A 13,459-nucleotide genomic window follows, 5' to 3' on the forward strand; every position below is an offset into this window, starting at 1 on the left:
ACAAAATTTCTACCACCGGAATGGCTGTGGTGAGACACCAGTGCCTCATTAGGCCTGGATCTGGACGTGCAGACAGGAAAATCTTAGTGCTTTTTTTACTGTAGGCTGTTGGCACAATATTCAGCTGCTAAGGAAAGAGATCTTCTAGTTAAAATCCACTTTCACTTAGGGGATTGTGACCCAGCCTGGCAGGACCCGGAGAACTGAAGGCTGTTTTAATGACTGGAGTCATCATTAGAACTCCATTTGTGGGGCACGAAAACCAAGAGGTTATACAAAGCCACAGTAGGAAAAAACACAGATCCTGGAACTGATAGAATCAAGCCCTGCTCACCGCAATATTACTGTGCTAGATGTAGCTGCAGGGCTGTTGTCTGCAATCCCCACTCTAATCCCTAGTCTCCACTTTTTTTCCACTAGGCAGAATACAAGGTACAAAGAAAACTATCTCTGACATAGGCTGATAAATCCATTTTGTGGCTAGAGTGAAGTAAGAAAACCCAGTAACTAGACCTACTTGGGGAGCAAACACGAAGTTCACTTATAAAATCCACCTTCAGTATGAAGCTGAGATTACTATTGCCATTTTCTTTACCTAGGTAGCATTTTCTGCTCAGATCCTTCTGCCCATTCCAGGAGCTGGGTTTTCTGCCCTCATTTTCTGCTCAGATCCTTCCCTTTATGTACAGGTAAGGACTCAATTTGTTAGCTTTTGCTGCCAAAGAAGTGCAAGACTACTGAAGCACAGAACTGCTGCACAAAAATAATCCATCTTCTGCATTGAGGGCACAGGAAAATAAATGGCACTGGGAAAAAAAACAGAGTTTAGGACAGCACCTGCTTGATTTTTCTACTTTCCTCATTCACCAGAACTATCAAAGACTAGCTGGTGTCCTGCAAGCAGGATATGTTAACATAAAGCACATAATAAGCTCAGTACTATGTTTTCAGCTAGAAGAGGTATTCAGGTTCATTGGCCAGGAGTTTTAATCTGTATTAAAGTGATGGAATCATAGAAACATAGAGGCACAGACTGGTTTGGGTTGGAAGGGACCTTAAAGCTCATCCAGTTCCAGCCCCCTGCCATAGGAAACAAACAGCGTTGTGAAAGTTGGATCTTAAGGCCTTGTTGTTTTCCTACTTAGTGCTAACAAGTGTTCTAAAAAATCTTCACCGGGGGAAGCAAAGCAATTTGAGGACAAAATCCTTTTAGTTTCAATTCAACTTTGCCTCTCTGTCCCTGTGCAATACAGAGACTTATTTAGCTACATTAGTGTTAAAATACTGAAGCTACACCGAAGTCATAATCTGGAGATTCCACAAGCAGCAGGAAGCAGGAACTTCCTGCAGCATTAGGACAACTTTAATTTCTTCTATGTGAAGAAATGGGGAAGAGAAGACAGAGATACAAAGAAATAACCCATTTCACCCAGCTTCCTGTTGCTGTGATTTTTGTTTGCTCTTTGAGAACAAATACAAATGAAGCACTTTAATATAAATGTTTTTTTCATTAAAAAAAAACCACAACTATATCAGATCGGTAACAAGCCTGCTACTTGAACCCCAGTATAGCTGTGTTCCTACAGGCTAACCCATGCGGACAAATTTCACTGCTATGTTCATAAACGTGCTATCAAGGGCAAACATAAGAAACAAGTGTGAAGTGTATCACAGAGCACAATAGCAGAGTTCAAGATCCCACAAAAGCTACCAGAATCTTCACCGTTACCACTGTTACTTTTATGGGAAGGCTAATTAAACCACAACAAGCAGTGATCGTCATCTATATAAACACCAAAATTAGACTTGCTGAGTCCTCCCTCTTGCCAGAGTCTAAGGTTAAATCTGCAATAAACAGCTTGTCTCTCTGTTCACAGCTTCGGCTTTGATTCCTCCCGACGTCCTTGCGTTTGCCAAAAAAAACACTTGTTTGGATGAAATTATCTTCACAGCAATCTTTGTGTGGGATAGAGTATCTCATTTCCTAGTGTAATGGTGCACTGCTAAGGGTAAAGAAGGTAGCTGCTGTGTGTTCTCGTATGCCAACTAAAACCCGTGTGAGGATGGAAAATTTCTCTGAGAAATTTCTCTTTTTTTTCTTTCTGTCTTTTTCTCCTATGCCAGCCACCTTCATTAATGGTCGAATACAGCAACTGCGTGTCACTCTACCTGTCAACAGTGTATACCGCCAAACCATATTCTAAGTAATACCGACAGTAATAGTACCAACAGCAGAACAACTTATTTGATTAGTGAGAAGCACCTCGTCCCCATTCAAGACAGACTTAAAGGGTTTCAGCTCATTTATGGGTCAGACGTGGGCGGAGGTAATGAAGCCACACTTAACTGCCACTCATCTGCCAAGAGGAACAGAGTGCCCAGACGAGCTGTGGGTGCCCCATCCCTGGCAGTGCTCAAGGCCAGGTTGGACACAGGAGTTTGGAGCAAGCTGGCTTCAGTGGAAGGCGTCCCTGCCGGTAGCAGGGGTTGTAGCTGGAGGAGCTTTAAGGTCCCTTAAACCCAGACTTGTCTGGGATCAGTAAAACAGCAAGGCAAAACCTTCAGCTATCGAAACAAGCAGTTTAGACCTTGTATATGCGATGTCTTTATATTACAGATGTCCTGTGCTTACACTAAGATGAAGTCAGTCCAAAGGTGAAATAAGCCCTCAGTGAATCATCCATAGGGGGTGACCCACTGCTTTTAGTTATTCCTACTGTCATTTTAGGATTCCTTTCTACCCGTACTACTTGCTTCGGGAGCGCCCGGCCGCACACAGGGGCAGAGCCGCTCCTGCAGCCACACAGATAACCACTTTATTTCCTGGCTGTAATTAGTTACCGGCTGTCACCAGTTACTTCTCTCTCCGTTTTGGACCTGAACACTGCAAACGGGTGCAGATGAACTCCACCGACCTGCGGCTCAAAGCGCCTTGCAAACAGCATCAACGCGGATGCAAGGTCTCCCGGGCAGCGCAGAGGGCGGTGCTCCTCGACCGGCGGAGGGGGCCGGGCTCTCCCCAGCGCGGTGCTCGCGAGCCCTGCTGCCGGGGAGGCGGAGAGATGGGGGGGGGGGGTTTGTCCGGGGCAGCGCAGCCGCTCTGCTTCCTTCGTTGCATCCAGCGGCTTCCCTTGCGCTCTCCCCGCGCCGCCGGGAGCTGCCGTTACCGGGCGGAGCGCGGCGAGTCCTTGATAAAGAGTTCGGAAGGAGCTTGTGTCAGGGCTCCAGTGGCGCAATCGGTTAGCGCGCGGTACTTATATAGCAGTACAAAGCCGAGCAATGCCGAGGTTGTGAGTTCGAGCCTCACCTGGAGCACGCAGCTTTTTGGTTCTGTTTGTTTTTTTTTTTTTGGTTGTTTTTTTGAGAGGAAAGGCTTGGTTTTGGGATTTGGCCGCGCTCCAGCGGGAGGAGAAGAGGCGATGGGAAAAATTTATGCAGCCGCGGCGTGTGCCCGAGAGCTGCTGGGTGCAGGTCGCAGCGCTACACAAAGGCAACAGCAGTGTGGAAGTTTTACTGTCAAACTTTGTGTGCATCTGTGCACAGGGGAATGTGCTCGTGGATCAACGTATGCCCACGTTTTGTGTGCTCAGTGGCATAACCGAGTGTGGAATAACGAAAGCTTTCCCGGTGAGAGCTGCTTGTGTGAACTTGCGGTAAATAAAGGTGGTTCTATGCTCTGGTGGTTGATGTGGAGTGCAAGTGAATACTGACTGGTGCAGTCACTACAGCTGGAGGGTGGCAAAATCTCCCTCCTTACTTTGCCTCTGCTTCGGCAGTCTTTGTAACTGCTACTTGCCATGGGCATGCTTTACAAATGAGTGGGCCGTGGCAGGAAGGACAGCAGTTCAAGCACGTGCAGGTTCCTTTTCCCAGCCGGAGAGGTGGCAGAAGGGCAGCTTCCTGAAAGAGAAGAGACTGTTTTTTTAGGCACTGAGGAGGGAGCAAGCTGCTCTGTGCTTTCTTCACATGACCTGCTTCATCCTCTTGGTCCTACCTTAGCTTTTACTCTCACTCCAACATGAAATCCCTGTACGGATGCAGAACGTTATGTGTCTCGTGGGTGTTTACAAAATAAAGCGAACTGCTGCTGTACCATGAGTGCTTCCTGAGGGAGGCAGGGCTGTGAAGGAGGCGGAAGCAAAGCCCCCGGAGCTTTAATTCAAAGCTGTAAAGCATTGCTTACCAAGCTATGGCTTGGCTGTGGCACCTGGGCAGAAGGGATGGTGCTGGTTCCTCCTTCTGCCCCACAGTCATGAAGGTGATTGGTAACAGAAATTCACTAAGACAAGCTTCAAGGAAAAGTTAGCATAAAATGGTTAAGGTAAGTTAGTTAATGAAGCATTAAGTTAGTTAATGAAGCACCTTTGTCACTGCTTGTCTAGGCCTAAACCAAAAGGGACTCGCTGCTGCCCTCCTGTGGCCGTGGCGCTCCCTTTGTCCCCGGAAGTGGCTGGTGTCACGTGGTGGCTGCCGGTTTCCGGTGAGCAATGGCGGGCGCGGCCGCGCGTTGGGGTGCTCGTGGCCGCAGCCCGGTGTTCGCGCGCCGGCTCCGGTCCCCCCGGCGCCGTTTCGGTGCCGCATGCGCAGCGTCCGGGAGCAGCATGGCGGCGGGCAGGGTCCGGGTCCCGGCAGCGGGTGAGATCCGAGCCCACCGGGGGTCCGGGGCGAGCGGGGAGGCCTTGGGCGGGCGCAGAGGGACGTCTCCTGCCCGCTGGGAGCCCGGCGCGGGAAGCCTCACAGCGCCCGGTGCTCGGTGCCGGGGGGAGTAAAGACACGCAGAGACAGCATTGTGAGGGAGCTGATCCTGATCTGTGTTGCAGGGTGCTTGTAACAGGAGTTACCAGACTGAGTGTCTTCAGGGCTTCTCTATTTATGCTGAATGATTTCAAGTCTCAGCCTGTTGAGAACAGGCAGAATCTTTATGTGCTCTGCTGCTATTTCTGAACAATTGCTGGTCACTCCTATCTTATCTTTGCCCATTTCTTACCAGTTTTAAGACTATTTTGGCTGTTTCTCACCCATTTTTCCCATTGCTAACCCATTGTAAGTCTTTTTTTTGGCTATTTTTTCTTATTTTTGCCGGTTTCTCACTAGCTTTAAGCTATTTTGGGCTATTTCTGAACAGTTTCTTGCCATTTCTAGCCTGTTTTAAGCTTTTCTTAGCTGGCTTGGCCTATTTCTAACCCTTTTTTAGCATGTTCTAATTCACGCTTACCTGACGTGCTGAGGGCAAAACACTTCACTTGTCAAGGTTTCAAACAACCCCAGCATGGTTCACGCTTAATTCACGCTTACCTGACGTGCTGAGGGCAAAACACTTCACTTGTCAAGGTTTCAAACAACCCCAGCATGGTCTTTGCACTCTTCAGAAGCACTCATTGGAGCTTGACTGTTTCTTAACAGGCATGTGGCATTGTTACGACCATCTCGAAGGAACACCTTGGGTCTGACCGCACTGTTTCTGATGCTGGATTCCAGAGAGACTTCAGAGTGTACCTGCAGCCGAGGCAAATGTGGGTCGCAGTGAGTAAGTGCCCTTTCAACTTGGTATCTGTTAATAGATATTCAGGAGGTTCAGTCGCTGTCTTGCTCCAGTTTCTGCCTTGGTCAGTCTCCTCCTCTGCATATGCTGCTCACAGAAGGAAGCACAATTCTCTTTATGCTTTTTCTACAAGGCTACCAGTGTATGTGTAAGGGGCCATCATGCGGTCGCAGTAGTGATGAGAGTGAAAAACGCTGGTTTTACTGGCAATCTGCTTGAACTGCAGCAATTTCTTGCCATTTCTAACCCATTTTTACCTTTTCCTAACTTGGTTTAACCCATTTTTGGCCATTTCTAACCCTTTTTTGCCAATTTCTAACCCATTTTAAGGTTGTTTTTTTTTTTTGGCTATTTCTAAACAATTGATGGCCAGTTCTATCTTATTTTTCCCTGCTTCTTACCCTTTTTAAGTCTTTTTTTGCTTTTTCTGAACAGCTCATTGCCATTTCTAGCCTGTTTTAAGCTTTTCTTAGCTATTTCCAAACTGGCGTGGCCTATTTCTAACCCTTTTTTGCCCAATTTTAAGTCGTTTTAAGCCCTTTCGGCCATTTCCAAACCGGTTTTGTCCTTTTCTTACCAATCTCTTGCTGTTTCTAACCCCTTTTTGCCCTTTCCCAACTTGGTTTAAACCATTTTTGGCCCTTTCTAACCCATTTGAAGTCTTTTGGCTATTTCTGAACTATTGCTGGTCATTCCTATCTTATTTTTGCCTATTTCTTACCAGTTTCAAGACGTTTTGGCTGTTTCTAACCCATTTTTCCCATTGCTAAACCATTTTAAGTCTTTTTTGGCTATTTCTAAACAATTGATGGCCACTTCTATCTTTTTTTTGCCCACTTTTTACCCTTTTTAGGTCTTTTTTTGGCTATTTCTGAACAATTGATGGCCATTTCTAGCCTGTTTTAAGCTTTTCTTAGCCATTTCCAACCCTTTTTTAGCATGTTCTAAGTCTTTTTAAGCCATTTTGGCCATTCCCAAACCATTTTTAACTAGTTCTTGCCACTTCTAACCCATTTTTGCCCTATCCTGACTACCTTTGAAACATTGTTATTCATTTCTAACCCATTTTAACTCCTTTGTGCTATTTCTATACAGTTTACAGTCATCTCTATCTTATTTTTGCCCATTTCTTAGCAGTTTTAAGCCATTTTTGCTACTTCTGAACAGTTCCTTCCCATTTCTAGCCTGTTTTAAGCTTTTCTTAGCTCTTTCTAAACTGGTTTGGCCTATTTCTAACCCTTTTTTGCCAAGTTCTAAGTCTTTTTAAGCCCTTTTAGCCATTTCCAAACCCTTTTTGTCCCGTTCCTACCAATTTCTTGCCGTTTCTAACCCCTTTTTGCCCTTTCCCGACTTGGTTTAAACCATTTTTGGCCCTTTCTAACCCATTTTAAGTCTTTTTTTTTTGCTATTTCTGAACAATTGCTGGTCTTTCCTATCTTACTTTTGCCCATTTCTTACCAGTTTGAATACTGTTTTGGCTGTTTCTAACCCATTTTTCCCATTGCTAACCCATTTTAAGTCTTTTTTTTGGCTGCTTCTAAACAATTGAGGGTCCTTTCTATCGTCTTTTGCCTGTTTCTTATTAGTTTTAAGCCATTTTGGGCTATTTCTGAACAGTTCCTTGCCATTTCTAGCCTGTTTTAAGCTTTTCTTAGCTATTTCCAAACTGGCGTGGCCTATTTCTAACCCTTTTCTGCCCAATTCTAAGTCTTTTTAAGCCCTTTTGGCCGTTTCCAAACCGGTTTTGTCCTGTTCTGACCAATCGCTTGTCATTTCTAACCCCTTTTTGCCCTTTCCCTACCTGGTTGAAACCATTTTTGGCCCTTTCTAACCCATTTGAAGTCTTTTGGCTATTTCTGAACTATTGCTGGTCATTCCCATCTTATTTTTGCCCATTTCTTACTAGTTTTAAGACTCTTTTGGCTGTTTCTATCCCATTTTTCCCATTGCTAACCCATTTTAAGTCTTTTTTGGCTATTTCTAAACAATTGATAGCAACTTCTATCTTATTTTTGCCCACTTCTCTACCCTTTTTAGGTCTTTTTTGGCTATTTCTGAACAATTGATGGCCATTTCTAGCCTGTTTTAAGCTTTAAGCTGCGTTCAGCCTTCACAGTGGGGAAGCAGAAGGCAATAACTAAGTCCTGATGGAGATAAGGAGGGGCATTTTTCTCTCTCAGTCTGTGTATGCCCCCCTCCTTGAGGGCCCCAGAACTGAGATGAAAAACTCTGTGCATCTTTTGTAGACCTGTTTACATTCAGGTCACTGAATTTTCTTGGACACTGACCTGAGGCTGTGGAACGAACCGTCACAAATGTCATCACTTGTGGTTTTCACAAGTGCTTCACTGCTTTCTCTTACAAGGACAGCGTGTCTGAAACAATCTGACTGGCACAAGGCAGCGTAAGCGTCATCCCTGACGATCTGGGTCTGGATTCTGAGGCTGTGTCAGATCTGTGGGACCTGAAGCCAGTTCCCCTGTCCCTGTGCAAACCTCCAAACACCCCACGGCTGAGGGAAACCGTCCCTTTGTCTTCCTCTGCATCCGCAAAACTTCTTGGTTTCAGCTGGAGGAGACAGGGCCTGCTGTGTGTAACCGTGCACCACTGCTGGGCTGGTTTAAATGTTGTCTAACCCTCTGAGGCACCCGGAATGAAGGGATGTGTCTCCGGGTCAGAGGAGGTGTGCTTCAGGCGTTTAAGACTGTCTTCTGGAGGTGGAGTCCAGAGAATTCTTTTACTTCCTATTGCAGCGGTAGGATTTGAAGTAACACAAATAGAAATCAGAGAAAAGCCAACTCTTTAAGCAGGATCTGGGTTATGAATCAAACACTGCTCACAACTAAGAGAGGAAACATTCCGGGACACGGTGCTCTCAGCTCTCTAACCTTAGAGCAAGTTTGTGTGATTCCAGCAGCACAAGTGGAAGGTGAAAATGGATTGAGAAACTTCAGTCAGCTTCAATCTAATCATCAACTCGTTTCTGAACTGTTTTACTTAAAACTATAGCACATACAGTTACTAGACTAGGATTTGTAGGTGGAAAAGTGCTCATTTTCTGCCCTTGGTTTATTCAGTTTTGTAGTTTTCCCCTCATTTCCTTCTGCTGATTGTGTTGGTTTTTCATACAACAAAAACACTTTCAAATGTACCGTGTTCATTTAATGGGGAGTGGGGGTTAGAGAAAGCTGGTTGAAAGTCAGGAGTTCTCCCATAAATTTTCACCTCTTTTTGGCCCATTTCTAACTTGGTTTAACCCACTATTTTTCTTTTTCTAAGCCATTTTTGCCCATTTGTCCTCAGTTTTAAGGCATGTTTGGCCATTTCTAACACATTTTTGGCCACTTCCAACCCAATATGCTATTTTTAGCCATTTGTAACCCTTTTATGTCCAATTCTAACCTGTTTTAAGCCATTTTGGCCATTTCTAAACCATTTTTCTTCATTTCTAACCCAAATTTTGCCACTTCAAGCACATTTTTGCCCATTTCATAGCCATTTGAAGCCATTTTGTCTGTTTCTAAGCCATTTTCCGCTGTTTCTAACCTATTTTAAGCTGGTTTTGTCTATTTCTAAACAATTTATGGCCATTTTTGCCCATTTCTTACCAGTTTTAAGCCATTTTTGGCTAGTTCTAACCCATCTTTCCCATTTCTAACCCAATTTAAGGTTGGTTTTTTTTTGCTATTTCTGAACAATTTATGGCCGTTTCTGTCCTGTATTTGCCCACTTCTAACCCATTTTAAGCCATATTTGCCCATTTCTAACCCGTTTTTACCCGCTTACTTGTTTTAATCAATTGTGGGCCATTTCTAGTCTTTCTTTGACCATTTGTAAGATGTTTTAAACCATTTTTTTCCCTTTTTTAACCCATTTTTGCCCATTTCTTCTCTCATTTTAGGTACGGACAGGACGCCTAGAAGAAAAATAGTTACTTTGGTACCGCAAAGTGCGCGTGTGCTGCCACCACGTGTCCAAACTTCGGTACTGCGGAGGGGGAGGCATGGCGTGGCGCCGGACACGGCTCGCTGCTGCCATCATGTGCCCAAGAGCAGGTACTGCAGGTGATGGAGATGGGGGGAGCAAAGGAGCGGCTCAGTGCAACGCTGGCTGCTGCCATCCTGTGGCCGAAATTCGGTACTGCAGCGGGAGGAGCCGCAGAGGGGCAACGGGAGCGGCTTCAGACAACCCGCGGCCGCCAGTGGCCGAGACTCCCGTCAATCACTCTTAGCCCCGCCCCTACCCCGGTCTGGCCACTCCCCCACTCATGACCGCTATTGGCTAGAGCTCCCGTCAATCACGCTTAGGCCTTCCTCCTTCTGCCTTTTGTCCACGCCTCCCTAGAGCCGCCATAGGCTGGACTGCTCGTCAGTCAATCTTAGACCCGCCCCTCCTCCAGTCTCTTATTCCACTGCCCCCACACGGAAGCCACTGGCTGAGCCAATCGTCAATCAGCCTTAGTCCTGCCCCTCTTCAGGTCTGTTTCTCCACCACCCCTCCACAGCTGCCATTGGCTGGAGAGCCTTTCAATCACCTTTAGCCCCATCAATCACTCCTAGCCACGCCCCTTTTCACACCCCACCCCCCCAGGATGCCATTGGCTGCAGCGCCGGTCAATCACTTGTAGTCCCGCCCCTTTCCCTTCTGTTTTCTTAACCCACCCCACCGCCCCCCCCTTCAGCCATTGGCTGGAATGCACCTCGATCAATCTTAGTCCCGCCCCCTTCAGGTCTCTTTTGACTCCACCTCCCCACGGTCACCATTGGCTGGTGCTCCTGTCAATCTCTCCTAGAGATATGTCACTGCCCCTCTTCTGGTCTGTTATGCCTTTGCCCCCTCCATGGCTGCTATTGGCTGCAGTGCCCATCAGTCACTCTTACCCTGCCCTCTTCACGTAGGCTATGCCACGACCCTGATTGGCTGTGGCGCCTGTCAGTCGCTCTTAGCCCTGCCCCTCTCTCACACACACACACACACACACACACACACACACACACACACACACACACACACCCAGTCGCCATTGGCTGGTGCTCCCGTCAATCAATCTTAGTTCCTCTCCTCTTCCAGTCCTTTGCCGCAGAGGCAGCGGGCTCCGAAACCGCTGCTCCCCGCCCGGTTTCCCTCCTCCGGGGAGCGGTTTCGTGGTCCTGCGAACCCAGCAGCGTTTCTCCCGCAGGCATCACCTGCGCACACGGAGCTCCTGCCCTCGCTTGGCCGCCTAGAACTCCGTCCGCGCACGGCCTCTCCGGTGCCCGCTCCCCAGCACCCGGGGCTGGGGATGCGCTCCTGGAGAGAGCACACTGGGGTCTGCCCTATTGAAGAGCCCTTTTCTCCCAGGGATGCCTTCCGCACCACAGACATGAGCCCAAAAGGAAAGCCCGGCTCATCCCACCTCTTTTATCCCAGGTGCCGCTTTGCCCCGCCCCTGCCCCAGGGCATTGTGGGAGGGGTCGTGGGTGTTGCCTGTGCTATAAAGCCACAGTGTGGCCGGGAGTACCTTATTGTGGTCGCGGGCTTCAGCGGGGTGAGTTCTCTCTGGGGTTTCCTTTGTGTTTTGTGGTGCTGGGGTCTTGAGGTGCTTTGTGCTGCTGTGTTTTGGGTTTTGTTGCAATGGGATCAGCTGTGTGAAGAGCTTCAGGATGTGTCAAGGTTTCCTTATGTATGCATTTAGAAGCATCTCTATAAGGCTTTTTTTTGGAGGTGTTATATTTATAGGAGGGGCTTAGGTTCCCTAAGGTTCATTATTGGTTCAGTTTGCCATTTTTATTATTGGGCTCTGAACGTTTCCTCTCCTGGAAGCAGAGTTTTGAGGTTGCTTTTTACCACTTGTGTGCTGCGTTGGGCTGTCAGCTGGAGTCTTTACTGCTGGGAGACCCGAAGCAGAGCAGTGGCAAGGAGGGGGAAGCAGGAGTCCTTCCGGCCCCTCGGCGCTGGGAGCAGGGGCCGGACGCTCGCGCGCTGCGCGCCGTGTTCTGCCTAGCCAGAGGGGTGGTGCGCAGGTGGAGTTTGAGGCGGTGAAGCGAGGCCTTTAGAGCAAAGGAGGATTCGGGTTGTCAAGCCCTGCTCCGGCTCTTCCTCAAGCTCTCCACCTCTCCCCTTACAGTTTCTCTGGCCAGGTTTCAGCTGCCTGTGCCTCAGTTTCCCTGCCCGTAGACCAGGAAGAGCATCAATTTTCCCCTGCATCTCTGCGCTCTCCAGTTTGCTGGCTTTATTTCCCCCCCTCTGCGTTTCCCCGGAAGGCAGCTGCCACCCGTAAGCACCAAATGGTCCTTTCTCGGCCTCGGGTTTGAGGCAGCTGCACAGGCATCGGCCGCTCTGTGCCGCAGCCAAAAAAGTGTGCTGGCGACCCCAGTGATGCAGGGGCAGTGAGCAGAGGGTTTGGAGGAAAATAGGGGGAAACAGAAAAGTCTAAAGCCATTTTTCAGGGTTTTTTCAGCGTTTTGATGGGCTGATGTTGTCAATGCTGCTGCATTGTATTTTTAGAGCACTCAGAACGGTTTTGCTGGGCTGACGTTGTCAATTCTTGTTTGTTTTTCCTCAGCCTCGTCGCCGCTCTTGTCTGCGTGCGATCGTCCAGAGCCAGACCAGGGGAAATCCAGGGAGGACTGCTGGGATGCCTTCCATCTTCTCCCTGCGAGCCAGGAACTCGATCGTCCGACGGTAAGCGATCTTTGTGTGCTTTTGCGCGTCGTACGCAACCTGTGAAATGGCTTTATTTCCGAGTTACCGTCCTGCATTACCCAGAAGCAACTGAGAAATTCGGGGTTAGCTCTGTATGTAGGTACAGATGAGGAATGTGAAGCGTGTCTCTCTGTGGAAAATATCTATGTTTAGATCAGAGCGAGATCTGTCTGGAGAAGATGTTGTGCCTTATGCTCCTGCTGAAGTCAGTTTGGAAGAGATGCCAAGCAAGGATGGCTCTGTCTAAGTAACAAGCAGTATTTGTTTGGGCCCTTCTTGTTGTCTGGAAAGGCTTCTGAAGAAGCACACCGGCGTACTGGGAATCTGATGGGAGGTGTAAAGGGCTTTGCTTATGTTTACCGGGGCTTGAATGCTCGTGATGGAAGGAAAAGGAGGAAGAAATAGTCGTGTGGCTGCGTGAGCTGAAGCGAGCGAGATCGGTGCTTAGTGCCTTTGAGTTCTTCCAGTCTGTTCTGAAGGCAGCGTGGTTGCTCCCCTTGGTTAAAAGGCGCTGGCCTGGGAAAAGCGTTTCTAAGTATTGGCTGGCAAGGCGGTGATTTGAAGCGTGGCCCCCATCTCCCTTCCCTTCCCTAGCAGTTAGATTAACCGTTTGCTGCGGCCCAGCTTTGTCCTGGGTGATGTCCAGAGCGACGTCCAGGTTGTGACGGCAGATTGTCGCGTCGCTCTGGGTTTGATGCTGTACTTGTCTGGGGCTTCCTCTGGCCTAGTTCTAGCCGTTTGCGTCGCGCTGTTTCCACAGCACTCGCAGCGTAGTGAAAGGTGGAGGATTATGCTCTTTCCTAAACTGTTTAAATGACTGACTTAGCGTTGGATTTTGGTGAGCGTGTCAGGATCGGAGACGCATCGTGAGGGAGGACTGGAATGTAATGGGAAGGTCTGTACCTCTGTGCTGTAGTCAAACTGCGGGATGAAAACGGGTGCGGTTTAGAACATAGGAATGAAGGGATGCCCTGGGGAAGGAAATGAGCGCTTTCTTGTTCTCCCCGCACCCTTCAAACGGAGAAAAGAACTTAAAACCCCTTCAGATTCCTCCCAGAGCTTGAAATTTGACAGCAGTGTCCGAAGGCCATAGTCAGCCTTGCTAAGATGCAAAGGAATAACCCAGTGACAGGTGACGGAAATGGGTGGGTGCTGCGGTGTGGAGAGGGAGAATCAGCTGGGCTGGAGGTGTCTGTAACCCTGACGTGCGTCGGTGGAATGCGTGACTGTATC

The 13,459-nt window shown here is 48.1% G+C and overlaps 1 non-coding gene across 1 annotated transcript; it reads left to right on the plus strand.

The window, feature by feature from the left end:
* The first annotated feature begins 3,221 nt into the window (after positions 1-3,221).
* TRNAI-UAU (transfer RNA isoleucine (anticodon UAU)) lies at positions 3,222-3,315 on the plus strand. Its single transcript has 2 exons — positions 3,222-3,259; positions 3,280-3,315. It is a non-coding gene; the product is annotated as a tRNA-Ile (tRNA).
* Positions 3,316-13,459: the final 10,144 nt, after the last annotated feature.

This window comes from Pezoporus wallicus, unplaced genomic scaffold (genome assembly GCF_028554395.1).
Source record: "Pezoporus wallicus isolate ANWC-B61680 ecotype Strahan unplaced genomic scaffold, APGP_CSIRO_Pwel_v1 contig_11493, whole genome shotgun sequence".
NCBI lineage: Eukaryota > Metazoa > Chordata > Aves > Psittaciformes > Psittacidae > Pezoporus > Pezoporus wallicus.